Genomic DNA, 19,163 nt, shown 5'->3' with positions numbered 1-19,163 from the left:
GGATAAAGAAACTGTGGTAATGGGGCAGTTTCTCAGTTTCTCAGTTGGTTAGAGCGCGGTGCTCTTAGCAACAAGGTTGCTGTTTCGATCCCCACATGGGCCACTGTGAGCTGCGCCCTCCACAACTAGATTGAAACAACTACTTGACTTGGAGCTGATGTGTCCTGGAAAAACACACTTAAAAAAATAAAACTGAAAAAAAAAGAGAAACTATGGTACATTTATACAACGGAGTATTACTCGGCCATAAAGAAGAATGAAATCATTTGCAACGATATGGACGGACCTAGAGAACATTATGCTAAGTGAAATAAGTCAGACGGAGAAAGAGCTCACTTATATGTGGAATCTAAAGAACAGAATAAATGAACAAACAAAACAGAAATAGACTCAGAGATATAGGGGAAAAACCTGATGGTTGCTAGACGGGTGGTGGGTATGGATGAGAAGGTAAAGGGATTAGAAAGCACAAATCGGTAGTCACAAAATAGTCACGAGGATGTGAAATACAGTATGGGGAATACAATCAATAGTGTTGTGAAGATTATGTAGGGTGCCAGATAGGCACTGGACTTATGAGGGAGACCACTTCATGGACGGTGTAGATGCCTGACCACTGCATGGTACACCCGAAGCTGAAGTTAAGTATATGCTTATATATGGAGTCATAGGATGTGCAGTTCAGTATAGGAAATATAGTCAATGGAATTGTAACATATACGATGTCAGAGGGGTAGTCGATTGGGGGGGTTATCACTTTGTGAGGGGTGTAAATGTCTAACTATTACATTGTTTTGTACACCTGAAACTAATAAAAAAAATGGAACCATCATTGAGATTAACATGTTTTCCATTTGAACCTTCCAATACTACTGACATAAAACTGACCTCACTTAATTCTTTTTTTCAGTTCTTGTGCTAATGTATCAAACACAATAATATCTATCATTTCATTTTTATATATGCACATGAAAACTTGGAATAAAAAATTATGATATTAGTAAAATGATTATTCGATCTGAATGAAAAGTCACCCTTTACAGAGTGATCTATAAATACACCTTCTGAAGATGTACGTGTTAAACTATTGTTCTCAGGCCCAGGCTTCTTAAATGAATTACTAAGTTTCAAAATGAATATTTATACATTTTTAATAGGTTTATATTTCTTGATTTTACATAGTCAATTATATTATTTTGGCTCCCATGGTGGATGGTAAATGTCTCCTAAAATTTTGTGCAAATTACATGTCTATGACCAACTTTTTTTAGAAATGGCAATCCAGTAGTTCATTTGTCATTAATAAATCATGCACTTCATTGTTTTAGCTCATTGTAACTGAAAGGGTTTATTGCAAAATAAAAAGCATTATCAAACAATACAACAAATGACAAAACCACTGTAGAAATACTCTTCAGGCTAATCTTTGTATCTGGGGTTGAAAAACTCCTGCCTTAGGCCAAATCCAGTCTATGACCTGTTCGTGTAAATAAAGTTTTACTGGAACACAGACTTTTACTGGAACACAGACTCTCTCTCTTTCCTTTATGAATTGTCTATGGTTGAAACAGAGACCATATGATTCACAAAGCCTAAAATATTCGCTCTCTGGCCCTTTAAAGAAAATGTTTGCCAACCTCTGTTCTACATGCAGCATGGCAGGGTTGGTCAGTCTCTATTTCCTGTACATATTTTACATACACCTAACCTAGGGTTTCTCCTCCTTGGGACTATTGATATTTGGGGCTATATACTTCTTTGTTGGGGCAGGAGTGGGGGCTGTCCTGTGCATTATGGGATGTTTAGCACCATCCCTGATCTCTACACTTTGGGTGTCAGTAGCACCCTTCCATTTGCAAAAGCCAAAAATGTCTACAGATATTGCCAAATACCGTCTGGGGGGCAAAATCACCCCTGGTTGAGCATCACTGACTTAACCTATAATTGCCCACCGATACCATCAATTGGGACCTAGCAGTTTCATGCATCTTGCAGGCTGTGGCTTAATACATACCACAACTGGCTGGTACTCCAAGTGGCCAGCAGGGGCAAAGCAGTGTCGAATATTTTTTCCACCACCTTCCAAGGCCAGTGGGCATTAGCTGTCTCTAGTCACTGATGAAGCACACTTTATTGCATCATTATCAGTTTTCAGATTTAACTACATGTTATACTGGTGACATGGTCCACTGCCTATTTATCTCACACACAATTAGAGGAGATTATGGCAGAAGCTCTAAGTATAAAATACCAAACCATGTGACCTGAATGGGTGAGCATAATAAATCCACTACAATATTTCTATCTTCCTGCCTTTGGATTCCTTCACCGATATCATAGCAAGAAACTTTTAGCATCTCAAGTTCCTTTGCCCTGGCCTCCTTATTGAATCCAACTGAAGAAACCGTTAGAATCACTTCCAGCACCTTAAGCTAGCAAAATGAAATCCCCTCATAAGCGCTTCCTAAACAATGAATTCAGCCTGATCTTATGTTCTGTTCTGGTGTCCTTGGTATAGCACTCATTGAACGTATTCTGATTTTGCCAATATACAGTATTAATAGTAAGTTTGTAATTTGCTAACAGGAGCCTGCCATGACCCAATTGTAGTTTAGGTGTGGCAATAATCAGTAGTGGGCTAAGGGTGAAATTCTCTCTCCTTTTCAAGGTAACACACTCAGCAAGGTTGTTACACAGTCTTCAAGGAATGAACAGCCTCATCAACCAGGAGAGGAAGAAAGGCTCTATGGAGTTTGGGTACTGAGTTCCCGATGTCCTACGGGTCTCCATTCCAATTCTGGGATCCCACTCCCTCACAGTCCAAATATAAGTTTTATGTAAAATACCTGGTAAATCAGTGGTTTCATACAGAAGCCTAAGAATCAAAATTTGAGTTCTGTTTTAGCTATCTTAGTCCAGCGGCTGCAAATGATAAGAAAGTCTTTGAATAAAATCACAGAAACTTTCTGCCTTTGCCTTGACATGAGCCCTTCTCTTTCTTTCAACTGTGAAGTTCAGTTAGAAACAACTAACTTCCACCGTAAATTTTAAATTCCTTAAGCCTTTCATATTTTTCCCTTACACCTGCACCTACATCCCCAGAGCCTTACTCAAAACAAGCCTGTTATTCCCAGTAAGCACAGATAACTTAATTAGCTGTTTGATTGATGCATGCCTCGATCTGACTTCGTACCACTCAGGTTTTCAGAAACATCAACACTTAAAAGCGATAATCAACCAGCGATTTACTCCAATTTTCCTGAAGATAAATTGCCTGCAATCACTTCTGGTACCACTCTCTTGATCAGGTGCATTATTAAGCGGAAAAGTCACTCATTAATAGTTGTCACTATTGGGCAGTGGGCTCGAGAATTGGGTTTGAAGCTAAACTTCCAGGAACAAAACCCAAAATGCTACCTCAAAACAGACTTGATAAACTACTACTGCCACTGATCACTAAAGGAAGCCCTCATTGCTGTCATCTGATGCCGTACCTGTGGCAGGAACTCAACTTTGCAAACACCAGGAACCTCCTGTCATTGTCATCATTAGAGGCTAAATACAGAAGAAACAGAAACATCACAGATTGCTCACTTCTGAACTGGAGTCTCACATGGGTGCATCTGATTGACAGAGTCTAGGTCACATCCCTGCACACTCCATGCAAGTGGGGCTGTGAATTTGAGTTTTTACTCCTATGTTGGGGAAGCTGGACTCTGATAGGGGAATTTCCTTGTTCTGATTATCTACTGGTGTGTAATAAACCACCTGCAAATTTAGTGGTTTAAGGCAACAACTTTTATTTTGCTCACAAATCTGCAATTTGGGCAAGGTTCGGAGGTTAGTCTGCTTGGCTCAGTGTAACGGGGGGCTAGAATTCTCTGACAGCTCACTCACTTACATGTCCCGTGATTGACGATGGCTTTCAGGCTGTGAATTTCCCTGGGGCCGCTGGCCAGACACCTACATGTGTCCTCTCCATAAAGAACCAAAATATTTACCCCTTCACAGCTTATTTTCAACGTTAACTTGAATTTACTATTCCACTGTATTTTTTTTTTTGCATAACTTTAGTATTCCAGTAGATTGCTGCCCAAGAAGATAAAAGTTGTAAATAAAATTATTGTTTTTGACAGGAACTTCCAGAAAGAACCATCACTCTTCAACAGAAGAGTTTATATACCAAGATGGTTTGAGCGTCTAGCTTCAAAATGCTCACCTTGTGGGCACCAATCCTAAGATCTTTACCCAAATCTAATCAAGTCCTTATATGGAAAGACCCACTTTAAACCCACCTTCCAACTCTCAATACATCACCAGATATATTGTCTTCCCTCACTGAGACACTTTCAAACTCCACAAGGTAGTGCTCTAAGCAATATACTCAGCTTTGTCTTATCAATGTGTGTTGGTCTGGTGATATCTGGAAAGCCAGCATTTGACATCATGGGGCCTGGGCTTCTTTCCAACATGATGGTTAAGTTTCAAGGGTCCCAAAAGACAGAGCTATGTAGAAGTGGTATAGCCTTTCATAACCTCGGATCAGAAGTCAAACAGCATCATTTCTGCCATATTCTAGTTGCTGAGATAACTACAAACGTTCACCAGGTTCTAAAAAAGGGGATTAGACTCCACCTTTTGATGGGATCAAGAATTTTGACACAGGGCCGGCCTGGTGGCTCAAGTGGTTAGAGCTCCGTGCTCCCAACTCCGAAGACTGCCGTTTAGATTCCCACATGGGCCAGTGGGCTCTCAATCACAAGGTTGCCGGTTCAATTCCTTGAGTCCCGCAAGGGATGGTGGGCTGCGGTCCCTGCAACTAAGATTGAACACGGCACCTTGAGCTGAGCTGCCACTGAGCTCCCGGATGGCTCAGTTGGTTGGAGCGCGTCCTCTCAACCACAAGGTTGCCGGTTCGACTCCCGCAAGGGATGGTGGGCTGCACCCCTGCAACTAGCAACGGCAACTGGACCTGGAGCTGAGCTGCGCCCTCCACAAGTAAGACTAAAAGGACAACAACTTGAAGCTGAACGGCGCCCTCCACAACTAAGACTGAAAGAAAGGACAACAACTTGACTTGGAAAAAAGTCCTGGAAGTACACACTGTTCCCCAATAAAGTCCTGTTTCCCTTCCCCAATAAAATCTTTAAAAAACGAATTTTGACAGGTTTTAAAACCATTATACCCTCTTCTATAGTAAGATTATCCAAAGCTAATGGGTAACCATGAATATGTGGGCAATGGTGGGTGCCCTCTACGAAAGGTATACACCAAAATACTAAGAATATTTAGCTTAGGGAGTTGAATCGAAGGATTTTTTTTAAATTAAAGTTTACTGGGTTGACAATTGTTAGTAAAATTACATAGATTTCAGGTGTACAATTCTGTATTACATCATCTATAAATCACATTGTGTGTTCACCACCCAGAGTCAGTTCTCCTTCCATCACCATATATTTGATCCCTCTTATCCTCATCTCCCACCCCCACCCCCCTTACCCTCTGGTAACCACTTAACTATTGTCTGTGTCTATGAGTTTTTGTTTCTCATTTGTTTGTCTCGTTTTTTTGTTGTTTTTGGTTTATATACCACATATCAGTGAAATCATGTGGCTCTCTGCTTTTTCTGTCTGACTTATTTCGCTTAGCATTATAATCTCAAGATCCATCCATGTTGTCACAAATGGTCCTATTTCATCTTTTCTTACCACCGGATAGTATTCCATTGTGCATATATACCACAACTTCTTTATCCATTCATCTATCGAAGGACATTTTGGTTGTTTCCATGTTTTGGCCACCATAAATAAAGCTGCAATGAACATTGGAGCACATGTGTCTTCATGTATAAATGTTTTCAGATTTTTTTGGTAGATACCCAGGAGAGGGATTGCTGGGTCATATGATAATTCTATTCATAATTTTTTGAGGAATCTCCACACTGCCTTCCATAGCAGCTGCAAAGGATTTTTCTTGTATATATTTCCTGAATTTTCTTCAATGAACAGATATTCCTTAATTTACAAAAAAGATATGCAAACACATCCTCAAATCTAAGTTTGATAATTAAGTAGGAAAAAAATTCAGGATAAAATGTAAAAAAGAATACCTGTAATCTGAATTTTTAAAAACACTTTAACAGCTTTATTGAGATTTAATGTTATATCATGAACTTCATTTATTTTAAGTGTACAATTAAATGCTTTTTAGTAAATTTATAGTTCGTAACCATCACCAAAATCCAATTTTAGGACATTTCCACCACCCCGTTAAGATCACTCCTACCCACTTTTAGTCACTCTCTATTCTTTAAAAAAAAATTTTAACTCCCAGTCCCAGGCTACCACTATCTAATTTCTGTCTATGTAGATTTCCCAATTCTTGTATAGCATGTAGGCTTCTTTGTCTGGTTTCTTTTCCTTAGCAAAGTGTTTTTGAGGTTCATCCATTTCATAGCCTGTATCAGTCCTTTGTTGCATTTTATTGCCAAATAACATTCCATTGTATGGACATGCCACACTTTGTTTCTTTACTCTCCAGTTAACAATCATTTGAATTGTTTTCAGTTTTTGACTATTATAAATAATGCTGCTATGAACACTCACGTATCAGTCCTTGTGTACACATTATTTTCATTTTTTGGGGATAGATACCCAGCAGAATTGCTGGATCATAAGGTAAATGCATGTTTACCTTTTTAAGATGCTGCCAAACTTTTCCAAAGTTCCTGTACCATTTTACATATCCACCACCAGTGTATTAGGTTCCCATTTCTCCATATCTTCCCTAACACTTTTTTAGCATTTTTTATTTTTATTTTTTAAAATTTATTGGGGTGACAATTGTTAGTGAAATTACATAATTTCAGGTGTACAATTCTGTATTACATCATCTATAAATCCCATTGTGTGTTCACCACCCAGAATCAGTTCTCCTTCCATCACCATATATTTGATCCCCCTTATCCTCATCTCCCTCCCCCCACCCCCCTTACCCTCTGGTAACCACTAAACTATTGTCTGTGTCTATGAGTTTTTGCCCTAACACTTTTTAATGTCTGTCTTTCTGATTGTAGCCATTCTTGTGGGTGTAAGGTAGTATCTCATTTTCGTTATTTGCATTCCCTTAATGACTAATGATATTGAGTATCTTTCAATGTGCTTATTAGCCAGTTGCATGTCTTCTTTGGTGAAATATGTATTCAAACCTTTTCCTCATTTTAATTATTCGTCTTGTTACTGAGTTGTAAGAGTTTTTTTTTATATGCCCTGGATATATGACTTTTATCAAATATAGAATTTGCAAATATTTTCTTCTAGTCTGTAACATTTCTCTCAGTCTAGTACCTATATTTTTACGCTTTCCAAAATATAATTATCACCACTTATTTGATTTTGTTTATAGAATGCACCAAATTTGAAGCAAATTGAATCAATGAAAAGGTATGCTTTGGTAGAACTCAGCTTCCAAGGTTCGAAACTGAAAGGGCAATTGTAGTTGTCTAATAGGTGGCAATAATTCAGCTACTTTAGAAAGCTTATAAAATTATATCTTGACAATCAACTAGTATCAGGAGAAAAAAAATAAAGAAACAAATATATAAGAAGACTAAATATATCCCCAAAAAACCAAATCAATAAATTGTATAGTCTCTATCACTGGTTTAAATTCAGTAGTGTTGAAAATTGTTTTGCCTCGATTATCTAGGGAATGGAAATCAAAACACAAGAGTATGTTTTCCAAAATGCTAAACTAAGGGTTTTTTGAGATAAACATTTCTCATTTCAAAAGGAAGGTAGTGGTTCTAGATTTTAATTTCACAACTGAAATTTAAACCAGTTTAACATTTTATCTGTACCTGGCTGATTTTTTTCAATGGAAAATAAAGCAGGTTGTTGAATTCCCCAAACATTTATTGAGCATGTGTTAAATGAGGCCCTGTGCTAGGTAAAGCAGGGAATATAGAGGTGAGAACAATTGCTCAATTGTGATTTAGTAGATGAAGTAACCGATAACCTAAGTGGTAAGATGTGCAGGACAATTTTATGACTTTTGACTGATAAGCTCAATCCTGCATTCTGTTAGTGAAAAGTAAAACTGTATAAGAGGATATAAGAATGAAACTCTTTTTGCCTCAGTTTTGGTTGAGTTCCCAAAGGAGGAGAAAACCCAGCAAATTCCAAATACATTCCTGTGCTTGAGGACTTAAAAAGAGGACGGAGCGAAAGTAATGTTTTTCAATCCTTAGCACATCATCTATCTTAAAGACACATAATTGGCTTCAAGGTGGCTGCTCAGCTTCACGTGTCTCTAGCTTTGGGAGATGTCTGATGTTCTCAGAGATGAGTCCAAATGTTGGGAAGCTTTGTTTTTCAATTATTAGTACACTTCCTTATACAAAGGGGAGGATTGAACATGCACATTTTATTATTTTATCTCCAGTTTTGAGAAAGTGGGTATTTAGTTTGCTTGCTTGCTTGTTTGTTTATCCCACCAGTGTTTGAACACAAATATTCGTATTTCCTTTTTTTACACAAAAATTAGCATATGTATGGTACTGCATCTTGCCATTTTAATTAATATTTTAGATTATGTAGTTTATCAACACATAAAAGGCATCCTCTCTTGAGAGTATAATGCTAAGCGAAATAAGTCAGACAGAAAAAGCAGAGAACCCTATGATTTCACTGATATGTGGTATATAAACCAAAAACAAGACACACAAATGAGAAACAAAAACTCATAGACACAGACAATAGTTTAGTGGTTACCAGAGGGTAAGGGGGGTGGGGGGAGGGAGATGAGGGTAAGGGGGATCAAATATATGGTGATGGACGGAGAACTGACTCTGGGTGGTGAACACACAATGGGATTTATAGTTGATGTAATACAGAATTGTACACCTGAAATTATGTAATTTCATTAACAATTGTCACCCCAATTAATAAATTTAAATAAAAAAAAGAAAATCAAACATTTTGAATATGTACATTTTTTAAAAGATGTAACTGATATTTTCAAGTAGCCAGTTCCAATTATGTTGAACAAGAGGGTGTCTTCCACGAAAAAAAAAAAAAAAAGCATCCTCAATCTTCTCAAATTTGTATAGCATTTTATTGTGTGGATGTATCATAATTTCTTAAACTAAACCTAAATTGATGGACATTGGTAGTTTCCAAACCTTTAACTTTTATCAAAATATAAAAGCTACAGTGAACAACCTTGCATATACATTTTACACACATGTAGTTGATAAATGTCCATTTTGATGCCTGTAAAAGTCTCCCCAACTAATTAGAGACCCTATATTATCTATATAATCTATTCAGCTATGAAAGAGACACTTGACAGAATAAGTGACATATATGTACACATATGTACGTGTCCAAAAGTACAATTCCTGGGTCCAAACTGCATACGAAATTTTGATGAATATTGCCAAATTGCCTCTCATAAGAGATATACCATTTTCCACCAGAAATGTATATGGGTGCTTATTTCTTTACGTGGAGGGCCATAGATTTCAATGAACTCAATTGTTTTTTTAACCAAAAAAGCGAAAAACCAAAAACTAGTTTATAGTCCCTCAGCCAGAATCAGGCTTAATTTTTTCCCTGTGTAGGCAAGTTCATTCTTCTAACTTGTGGACAGGCTATCCCAAGTCCAAATAGGTTTTTTCTAAACATGGGCCACAAGTTATTACATTTCTAAACATCTTTTCTTCCGGTTTCTGCTAAAATTTCTGTTTACATGATACATTTCCTTTTAACTATTTCTTCTTAAAATTTTGAAATATTTGATCCATCAGGACAGAGTGGCGGTAACTCCAAATGAAGAGATAAGCTCGTGTTAATACATACTATAAAATCATTCCACTTCTTTACTCAAAGAAGGGTCCCTTGAGGCTAAACATTATCAAATTCTACCTTACTGTCAGAAATGTTACCAGCTTGTGAGACACAAAGAACTAAAATCATTCGTTCATAAAATTATTTTTCAGATAATTTGACCATAAGGAAAAACAGGAAAACAAGGTTGGTGTTACCATTACCACAGCTTGCTTTTAAATAATGACATGAGTTTGATCAAAAATTTATAATGTTTTGATGTATAACGCCATACGAATAAGCAGAATTTGGGGTCCTACCTAGGTATAGTGTTATATAATCACAATAATTCACATTTTTATGGTGCTTTATAGTTTACAAAGCATTTCCAAGTACATGATAGTAATTTCAGCTGCCACTGATTGTATATGCCAGGTATTTTGATAAACTATACACTAGAAAGTATTAGTCTCTTTTTGCCCAAGATGAGGAGAATGAAAATGCATTATTTGCTTAAGGTCAAAAAGGCAGTGAATGGTAAATCACAGAGACAGGAAGTCAAATTGTGGTTGTCAGGATCTAGGGGAAGACGGGAATAGGGTATTATTGTTTAATGGGTATAGAGTTTTAGTTTTGCAAGATGAAAAGAGTTCTGAAGATGGATGGTGGTGACAGCTGCACAGCAATATGAATGTACCTAATACCACTGAACTGTATACTTAAGAATAGTTAAGGTGGTAAATTTTATGTTGCGTATTTTAGCACAATAAAAAAAATTGGAGGAAAAAAAAGCCAGTAAATGGTGAAGCCTGAAATCTTATTTCATTTCTATCCAACCATGTCTTTGTACTTAGAGCAGTTATTATCCCCAGGTTCCAGATCAGGAGACTAAGGCCCAGAAGGACTGAATTGATTTAAGTCAAACAACTATCAAGAGGCAGAGGTGGAGTCAATCCAATGGAGCTGATTTTACATCCAGAAGCTAGGAATAGGAAGTCAAAATAAAACCAAGGGCTCCTCTAACCACTAAGGGTTGGATAATCTTGGGTTAATCACTTTACCTGTCTGGGCCTCAGTTTACTCAGTTATAAAATGAAGGGATAGATATAGATCAGGATTCTTTCTTCAATTCAACATTTTATACCATGATTTACAGTAAGAAATATTTTATATTGACCCAGTGCTTGCATGCATGCATGTGAGCATGAGCACACGCATACACACACACACACACACACATACATACACACACGCTCACTTTGTCCTAGGTCTGGTCTTCTAGAAGCAGACCTTCAGATGAAGACTCAAGTGCAAGTGATATATCAAGGACGTGTTTCCCGAAGAAACCAGTATGGAAATAAAGGAGGCAGAGCAGAAAAGGAGTTGAAATCCACCAAGGGTAAGATTTCAGGTGAAGTCCTAGCCTGATCCACTGGGGAGCTCTGGCACAGAAAATGCACCACAGAATTTGACTCGCCTTGAGGCAGACAGCTGGGATTTCCTATCTCATCCCTACTCACTCACTGGTTACAGCCCACTCCAGGAGGATGTAACGTCCCAGGCATTTCAGCTCATGGCACCTGTGGTAGCCTGTCCCCAAAGGAGGCCCCCAATGATCTCCACCTTGTCGTATTCACACCTGTGCGTAGTTAACCTCCACTGTTCCATGGTTAGTCTTTGTAACCAAAGAAATACAGAAGTGATGGTATGTCACTTCCGAGATTAAGATATAAAAGACAGTGGCTTCCATCTTAGATTCTTCCTTTCTTGGATCACTGCCTCTGGGGGAAGCAAGGTCTCGCTTCGTGTTCAGTCCTGTGTAGAGGCCTATTACATGGGTTCTCATAACAAGGAACTGAGGCCCGTCAACAACCAAGTGAGTTTGAAGGCAGCTCCTCCAGCCCCAGTTGCACCTTGAGATGACTGTAGCCCCAGCTAGTAACAGCTTTACTGCAATCTCATGAGACACCCTGACCAGAATCACCCAGCTAAGTTGCTCGTGGATTCTTGACCCTCAGAAATTCTGTGAGATAATACCTTTTTGTATTTTTAAATCACGAGATTTTTGAAATTTTTGTTATACAACACATAATACAAATACATTAGGCTAATGTGCCTCCCGCACCTGAAGGTTAGTTTTCTGAAGAACTACAGGTAAGACTGATTAGGAGAGAAGCACAAACATGCTGGGGGATGGGCAGAACCACAGAAGAGACCTACAGGTGATGACAGAGCATCAACTCTATTTGCTAGCCCTCTGAAACAAATGTTGCATGAAACAACACTTACCTTATTACATGCAATGCACTTTGATAATTTCTATATGGTTATATTCCTATTTGCATTACTAAATGCTGACATGAGCCCTTAAGTTGATTTCACAATCCACTAACAGGCTGTGACCTGTAGGTGAAAAATTATGAACTTAGTCACCTTTGAAGTCCCTTCCAGATCTAAACTTCTGTAATTAGGAGGTGGCACAGTGTTATTACAATGACAAGTAACATGTATTGAGCACTCACTATGCCAGAAATGTTTCAAACACTTCATATATATTGCCTCATGTGAAGACAACAAAGTGGGTACTACATTAATACCCCCATTCTATAGATGTGAAGACTGGTGAGTGGCAGAGGCCAGAAGGGAATCCAGGCAGTCTGACTCCAAAATCTACTGTCAAGAGTGCAGGCTCCTACATCAGACACTTTGGGTTCTGATGCAAACAGTCAATCAAGAAGCGTTTCTAATTATGATCATGACGTAATTCAGTTATTGGAAGCCACCAGCACATTGATGGGGATAATTCTAAGAAAAGGAAGTTTAGGGTCAGGGTTATGTATGTTAACTAAATTCAGTGGTTAACTCATTGATAATCAGTTCAATGTTCTGCTCTGCTTTAGCCATGCTGGCCTAGTCTTAACCCTAAATTTAGTCACTTATGTATTGAAATAAGATGGGGCTCTGGCCTGGGTTAGAAAACATTTCCATCCTTGAATGTCTAAAGCACATTTCATTGTAACTAGATAGAAGGAATTTCAATATACTCATTTTTATATATTGGTTTATTAAAGTACAAAATAATTCTCTGATAAATGCAACTAACTGAAATAGATTAGTTACCGTTATGTAGAGGATATTTCTACTGAATCCATTAACACTAATTAGTGTTCGGATTTCAAAAACAGGGTCAACAAAAATTATGACATAAATGACTAAAACGGTAAAAACAGAAGAAAAAAAACCACTACAGAGAACCTGGATACCTGGAACTATCATCTTTTTGGCTGAATTTTTCTGAGCCAAGTCTCCATCAGTTATATCTTTCATGTCACAGGAATGCAGTATTCATCACAGGTATTGGAGTCAGTATAAAAGCATAATATCCTTTTAATAAAAGATTCTCAGTAATCAGAGATTCATATACCGGCTGAGTGAATAATCTGGAGCTGGACACATGTAGGGGATACATGTCAGGAGGACGTTTCAGCAGCTGCTATGCGGTAAGGTGACTTAGATTATTTAGAAAGAAAGCACAAAGAAGAAAAAAGCTGTTCATATCCCACTTCAGGGGTTACTGCATGATTATGGATTACAGGGCAATAAGAGTGACTGCAGTCTAGCCTGGAATACCGTTAACAGAGGGAAGACACTATTCTCTTGTCACCGATTTTTAAAAAAACAAATGTCATTTTAAATATATTGCTAAAGAGGGGAGTTACAGAAGGTATTATGGCTCCCCAAAACCAAATATCAATCTAGGTGTCATGAAAAATTAATTTAAAATAAGATGTTTTCTAATTATAAAAAATACGTGCTTTTCAGAACATTTACTAAATGAAGAAAATGTAAAAAAGAAAAGAAAAAACTCACAGAACGGTATCAGATCATGAGGTAACACTTATCACTATCTGGGTGTGTAGCTTCAAATTGGCATCATACTACATTTACTTTTTACAATTTCATTTTTTACTTAAAAACACACTGTGAGAATTTGCCTGTGTCAAAGTGTTCTACTTTAACATGAATTTGATGGCTGTATAGAATTCCATTCTATGGACATAGGCATTTGTAACAGTCAGAGTGTTTTCTGTTTGCCTAACAGTATCCAGTTAGGCAAACAGAAAACACTCTATATGTTGATGCAGAAATGGACTTAATGCTAATAATTTATTACACAGTTATAAAAAGTTCTACAAAAATAAGAAAGGTGTGTATTAGTTAGCTATTGCAAGCATACATACCCTTTCCAGGTTCAGTTTTAGCCCTCTGAGATGTTTCTGAATCCCAAAATCAGAAAGTCATTTTGGGTGTTCAAGTAGAGACCCTGGAAACACACACATATATTAAGATAGAAATTTAGATAAATGGACATACGAGTATGCTCAAATTTCATCCAAGTAGCTTCTTGGATGAAAACAAGTCAAGGTTTTCTCCCTTAAGTCCTAAAACTTTAATTTTTTGGGTGGGGGGCTTCCTTTATAAAATATTCTTTTCTATTCTAAATGGTATACAAGGTCTGACACTTAAGTTTGAGAACTTATTGCAACACTGTTGCTAAACTTTTTGATATCAGAGGGATTATTCATTATGAATTTGTACCAACTGGACAAACAGTTAACTATTTGGAAGTGCTGAAAAGACTGCGTGAAAAAGTCAGACGACCTGAGCTTTTCGCCAACAGTTCATGGCTCTTGCATCACGACACTGCACCAGCTCACATGACACTGTCTGTGAGGGAGTTTTTAGCCAGTAAACAAAGAACTGTATTGGAACACCCTCCCTACTCACCTGATCTGGCCCCCAATGACTTCTTTCTTTACCCAAAGATAAAGGAAATATTGAAAGGAAGACATTTTGATGACATCCAGGACTTCAAGGGTAATACTATGACAGCTCTGATGGCCATTCCAGAAAAACAGTTCCAAAATTGCTTTGAAGGGTGGACTGGGCACTGGCATCAGTGCATAGCTTCCCAAGGCGAGTGATTCGAAGGTGACTGTAGTGATAGTCAGCAATGAGGTATGTAGCACTTTTTCTAGGATGAGTTCGCGAACCTAATTGTCTGACCTCGTATATATTTAGAAATTTTGCAAAATAGAGCTAATATAAAAAAGGAAATAAAATCACCTATAACCCCACTACCCAGAACAACCAGTGTGAATATTTCCTATCCATTTTCTTCTGATTTCTTTTCTATGTTTTTACATAGTTGAGGTCATAATAGATATACAGTTTTCTACTGTTTTGTTTAATATAACAAAAACTTTGCTTTGTGACTAAATGTTTCTTCATACACATACCTTTTTTTTTCAGGTGTACAATTCTGTATTACATCATTTATAAATCCCATTGTGTGTTCACCACCGAGTCAGTTCTCCTTCCATCACCATATATTTGATCCCCCTTTCCTTCATCTCTCTCTCCCCACCCCCCTTACCATCTGGTAACCACTAAACTATTGTCTGTGTCTATGAGTTTTTGTTTCTCATTTATTTGTCTCGTTCTTTTGTTGTTTTTGGTTTATATACCACATATCAGTGAAATCATAGGGTTCTCTGCTTTTTCTGTCTGACTTATTTCGCTTAGCATTATACTCTCAAGATCCATCCATGTTGTCACAAATGTTCCTATATCATCTTTCCTTAACGCCGAATAGTATTTCATTGTGTATATATACCACAACTTCTTTATCCATTCATCTATTGAAGGACATTTTGGTTGTTTCCATGTCTTGGCCACCGTAAACAAAGCTGCAATGAACATTGGAGCACACGTGTCTTTATGTATAAATGATTTCAAATTCTTTGGGTAGATACCCAGGAGAGAGATTGCTGGGTCATATGGTAATTCTATTCTTAATTTTTTGAGGAACCTCCACACTGCCTTCCATAACGGTTGCACCAGTCTGCATTCCCACCAACAGATACACATACTTTTTAATAAGTGTAAACTAGTCCCTTGTTTAGATGTACTATAGATTGGGATTAACACATTTTAATAGCTGTCCTCCCTGAAGAGACATTTCTCCAAAGAGGACATACAAATGGCCAACAGACATATGAAAAAATGCTCAACATCACTAATCATCAGAGAAATGCAAATAAAAACCACAATGAGATATCACCTCACCCCAGTCAGAATGGTTATCATCAACAAGACAAATAGTAACAAGTGTTGGGTAGGCTGTGGAGAAAAAGGAACCCTAATACACTGTTGGTGGGAATGCAGACTGGTGCAGCCGTTATGGAAGGCAGTGTGGAGGTTCCTCAAAAAATTAAGAACAGAATTACCATATGACCCAGCAATCCCTGTCATGGGTATCTAACCCCCCAAATCTGAAAACATTTATCTGTAAAGATATATGTGCTCCAATATTCATTGCAGCTTTGTTTACGGTGGCCAAGACATGGAAACAACCAAAGTGTCCTTCGATTGATGAATGGATAAAGAAGTTGTGGTATATATACACAATGGAATACTATTCGGAGGTAAGGAAAGATAATATAGGAACATTTGGGACAACATAGATGGATCTTGAGAGTATAATGCTAAGTGAAATAAGTCAGACAGAAAAAGCAGAGAACCATATGATTTCACTGATATGTGGTATATAAAACTGAAAACAACAAAAGAACAAGACAAACAAATGAAGGAACAAAAACTCATAGACATAGACAATAGTTTAGTGGTTACCAGAGGGTAAGGGGGGAGGGGGGTGGTAGATGAGGGTAAAGGGTATCAAATATATGGTGATGGAAGGAGAACTGACTCTGGGTGGTGAACACACAACCTGAGATATAGATGATGTATTACAGAATTGTACACCTGAAATCTATGTAACTTTACTACCAATTGTCCCTCCAACAAAAACTTTAATTAAAAAAAAGAAAGCCGTCCTCCAAGTTTACTCAGAGTAGAAGGAAGTCCTAGTCAATTCTTCCTTTTCTGTCATTGCCCGAATCCATTCAGTGCTGAGGGTTGTCTATTCAATTTCTAAACAGTTTCTATCCCAGAGGATTCATTCCCAGCTAGAGCATCTGGGGAACTTTTAAGAAATACTGATTGTTGGGGCCTCACCACAGACCAAATCAATCAGAAAACCTGGGGGATGGAACCCAGGCATCCATACATCTAAAAGCTCCCCCAGTGGATTTTAATGCAGTCAGAGTTGACACGCACTGCTCTGGCCCCTCCTGCAGCCCCACTGCCACTGCCTGAGGTCCAGTCCTCGTCAATTAGGTTACTGCAGTTACATCCTCTTTTCCTGCAACCTCTAATCCTGTATACTGCTTCCCAAATGACTTGCCTAAAACACAGATCAGGTCACTCCATTACTGAGAGACTTCACTGCTCCCCACTGCTTACATGAGAGAGTCTAACGTGGCCTGAGCAAGGCCCCCCTTCACCACAGCCCCACCCACCTACAGTGCTGTACCCTTTCTATTCTAGGTCCTCCAGTGCACCTCACTACTCTTCTAGGCTTCCTGCTTTTGTTCATCCTATTCTCCCAGCCTGTAATGATCTTCTCCATTCCTCAATGATCACCTTTATCTGATCCATACTTCAAGGTCCATTTCAAATGACACACTCTTCTTCAGTCCTTGATCATGTACTGAGTGACTACTGTGTACCATCCATTTGTACTTTTTTTTTTTAGTTGCTATCGTACCTAGGTTCTGGGGATACAACCGTGAACAAAACAGACAAAAAGACATGCCCATGTGGAGCTTAATGGGAGAAGCGGACAAGCTCATGAATGAGAAAATGTTAGATAAGGAACGTATAGGAACTGCGTAGCTATTTTCATTTGAAATGGCCTTTCTGAGGAGATGACATCTATACTGAGATCTGGATGACTGGAAGGAAGGGACCAACCATTCAGAGTTTAGGGGGCAAAGCATTCTAAAGATAGGAGCAGGCGGTGTGAAGGTATTCAGGTAAACAAAGTCTGACTGAAGAACAGAAAGGCCAGAGCAGCTGAAGCACAGGGGCACAGGGAGAGTAGTGGGACGGGCAGTCAGAGCCAGCTCGTGTATCCTTTCTAATCAGGGTGAAGAGTTGAGATTTGATTCTTTGTGCAATGATGGGAAGCCACTAGAGGGTTTTAAGCAGGAGAGTGACATGATATGGTTTGTGTTTGAACAAGATCACTCTGGTTGCTGTGCGAATAACACATTGAGAAGGTGACAGTAGGAGCAGGGACCAGGTAGATGCTTTGGTGGCAGTCCAGTTCTCCTTGATGTCCTTGCTGAATTTAAGGCAAATAAAAATCTAAAGTTTCCTTTGCTTTGGGGCAAAATATTAAAATTCCTGTCATCTAATAGGACCTGGATGGGTTGACCTCTCTCCAGCCTTCTGTATACCATCCCTGCCCCTGCTATTGAGCCCTACTGACCTGTCAGCTCCCAAAGGCACAGTTCTTTCAGGCCACAGGGCCTTTGCACTTGCTGTGGTTATGTTATGTGTGTGTGATAAATACACATCACATAAAAGTTACTATTTTAACCATTTTAAAGCATACAATTCAGTGGCATTAAGTACATTCACAATGTTGTACAGCCATCACCACTATCTAGTTCCAAAACTTTTTCATCACCGCAAAAGGAAGCCCCTTACCTAACAAGCAGTCACTTCCCATTCCCCTCTCCCTGAGCTCCAGTCAACATTAATCTGCTTTCTGTCTCTATGGATTTGCCTGTTCTGGATAGTTCACACAAGTGTAATAATACAGTATGTGGTTTTGTGTCTGGCTTCTTTCACTCAGTATTGTTTCCAAGGTTCATCCATATTGTAGCATGTGTCAGTACTTCATTTCACTTTATGACTGAATAATAATATTCCATTGTATGGCTATACCCATTTTGTTTATCCATCCATTCATCAGCTGATAGCCATTCATTTGGGCTGTTTCCACCTTTCAGATGTGACTAATGCTGCTGTAAACATTCATGTACACATTTTTGTTTGGACTGATGTGGTAGCTGCGGTTATATTTTGAAGAACTGGAGATCAGGGAATCTTAGACAGGTATCAGTACCACAAAATGGGTGGCTTAACACAATAGCAATTTATTCTCTCATAATTCTGGAGGCCAGAAGGCTGAAATCAAAGGGTCTCCCGGGCCATGTTTCCTTTGAGACTGGGTAGAGTCCTTCCTTGCCTCTTCCCAGCTTCTAGCAGTGACCTTCGATCCTTGGCATTCCTTGGCTTGCAGCTGTGTCATTCCGATCAGTCACATGGCCTTCTCCTTGGGGGTCTCCGTGTCTTCACAAGACCCTCCCCCTGTGTCTATTTTTTTGAATTTATTGGGATTACATTTGTTAGTGAAATTACAGA

General features: G+C 38.5%; 1 long non-coding RNA gene across 1 annotated transcript in view; it reads right to left on the bottom strand.

The window, feature by feature from the left end:
* Positions 1 to 19,163, bottom strand: part of LOC308494370 — a 35,588-nt gene that overhangs the window by 13,511 nt on the left and 2,914 nt on the right. Inside the window, exon 2 of the long non-coding RNA XR_013992921.1 lies at positions 14,069 to 14,151. This is a non-coding gene — a long non-coding RNA (uncharacterized lncRNA). The remainder of the gene's footprint in view (positions 1 to 14,068; positions 14,152 to 19,163) is intronic.

The sequence above is a fragment of the Rhinolophus hipposideros genome (assembly GCF_964194185.1).
Source record: "Rhinolophus hipposideros genome assembly, chromosome: X".
Taxonomy (NCBI): Eukaryota; Metazoa; Chordata; class Mammalia; order Chiroptera; family Rhinolophidae; genus Rhinolophus; species Rhinolophus hipposideros.
The sequence above is the reverse complement of the archived record's forward strand: the minus strand, read 5'-3'. Positions and strand labels throughout refer to the sequence as shown.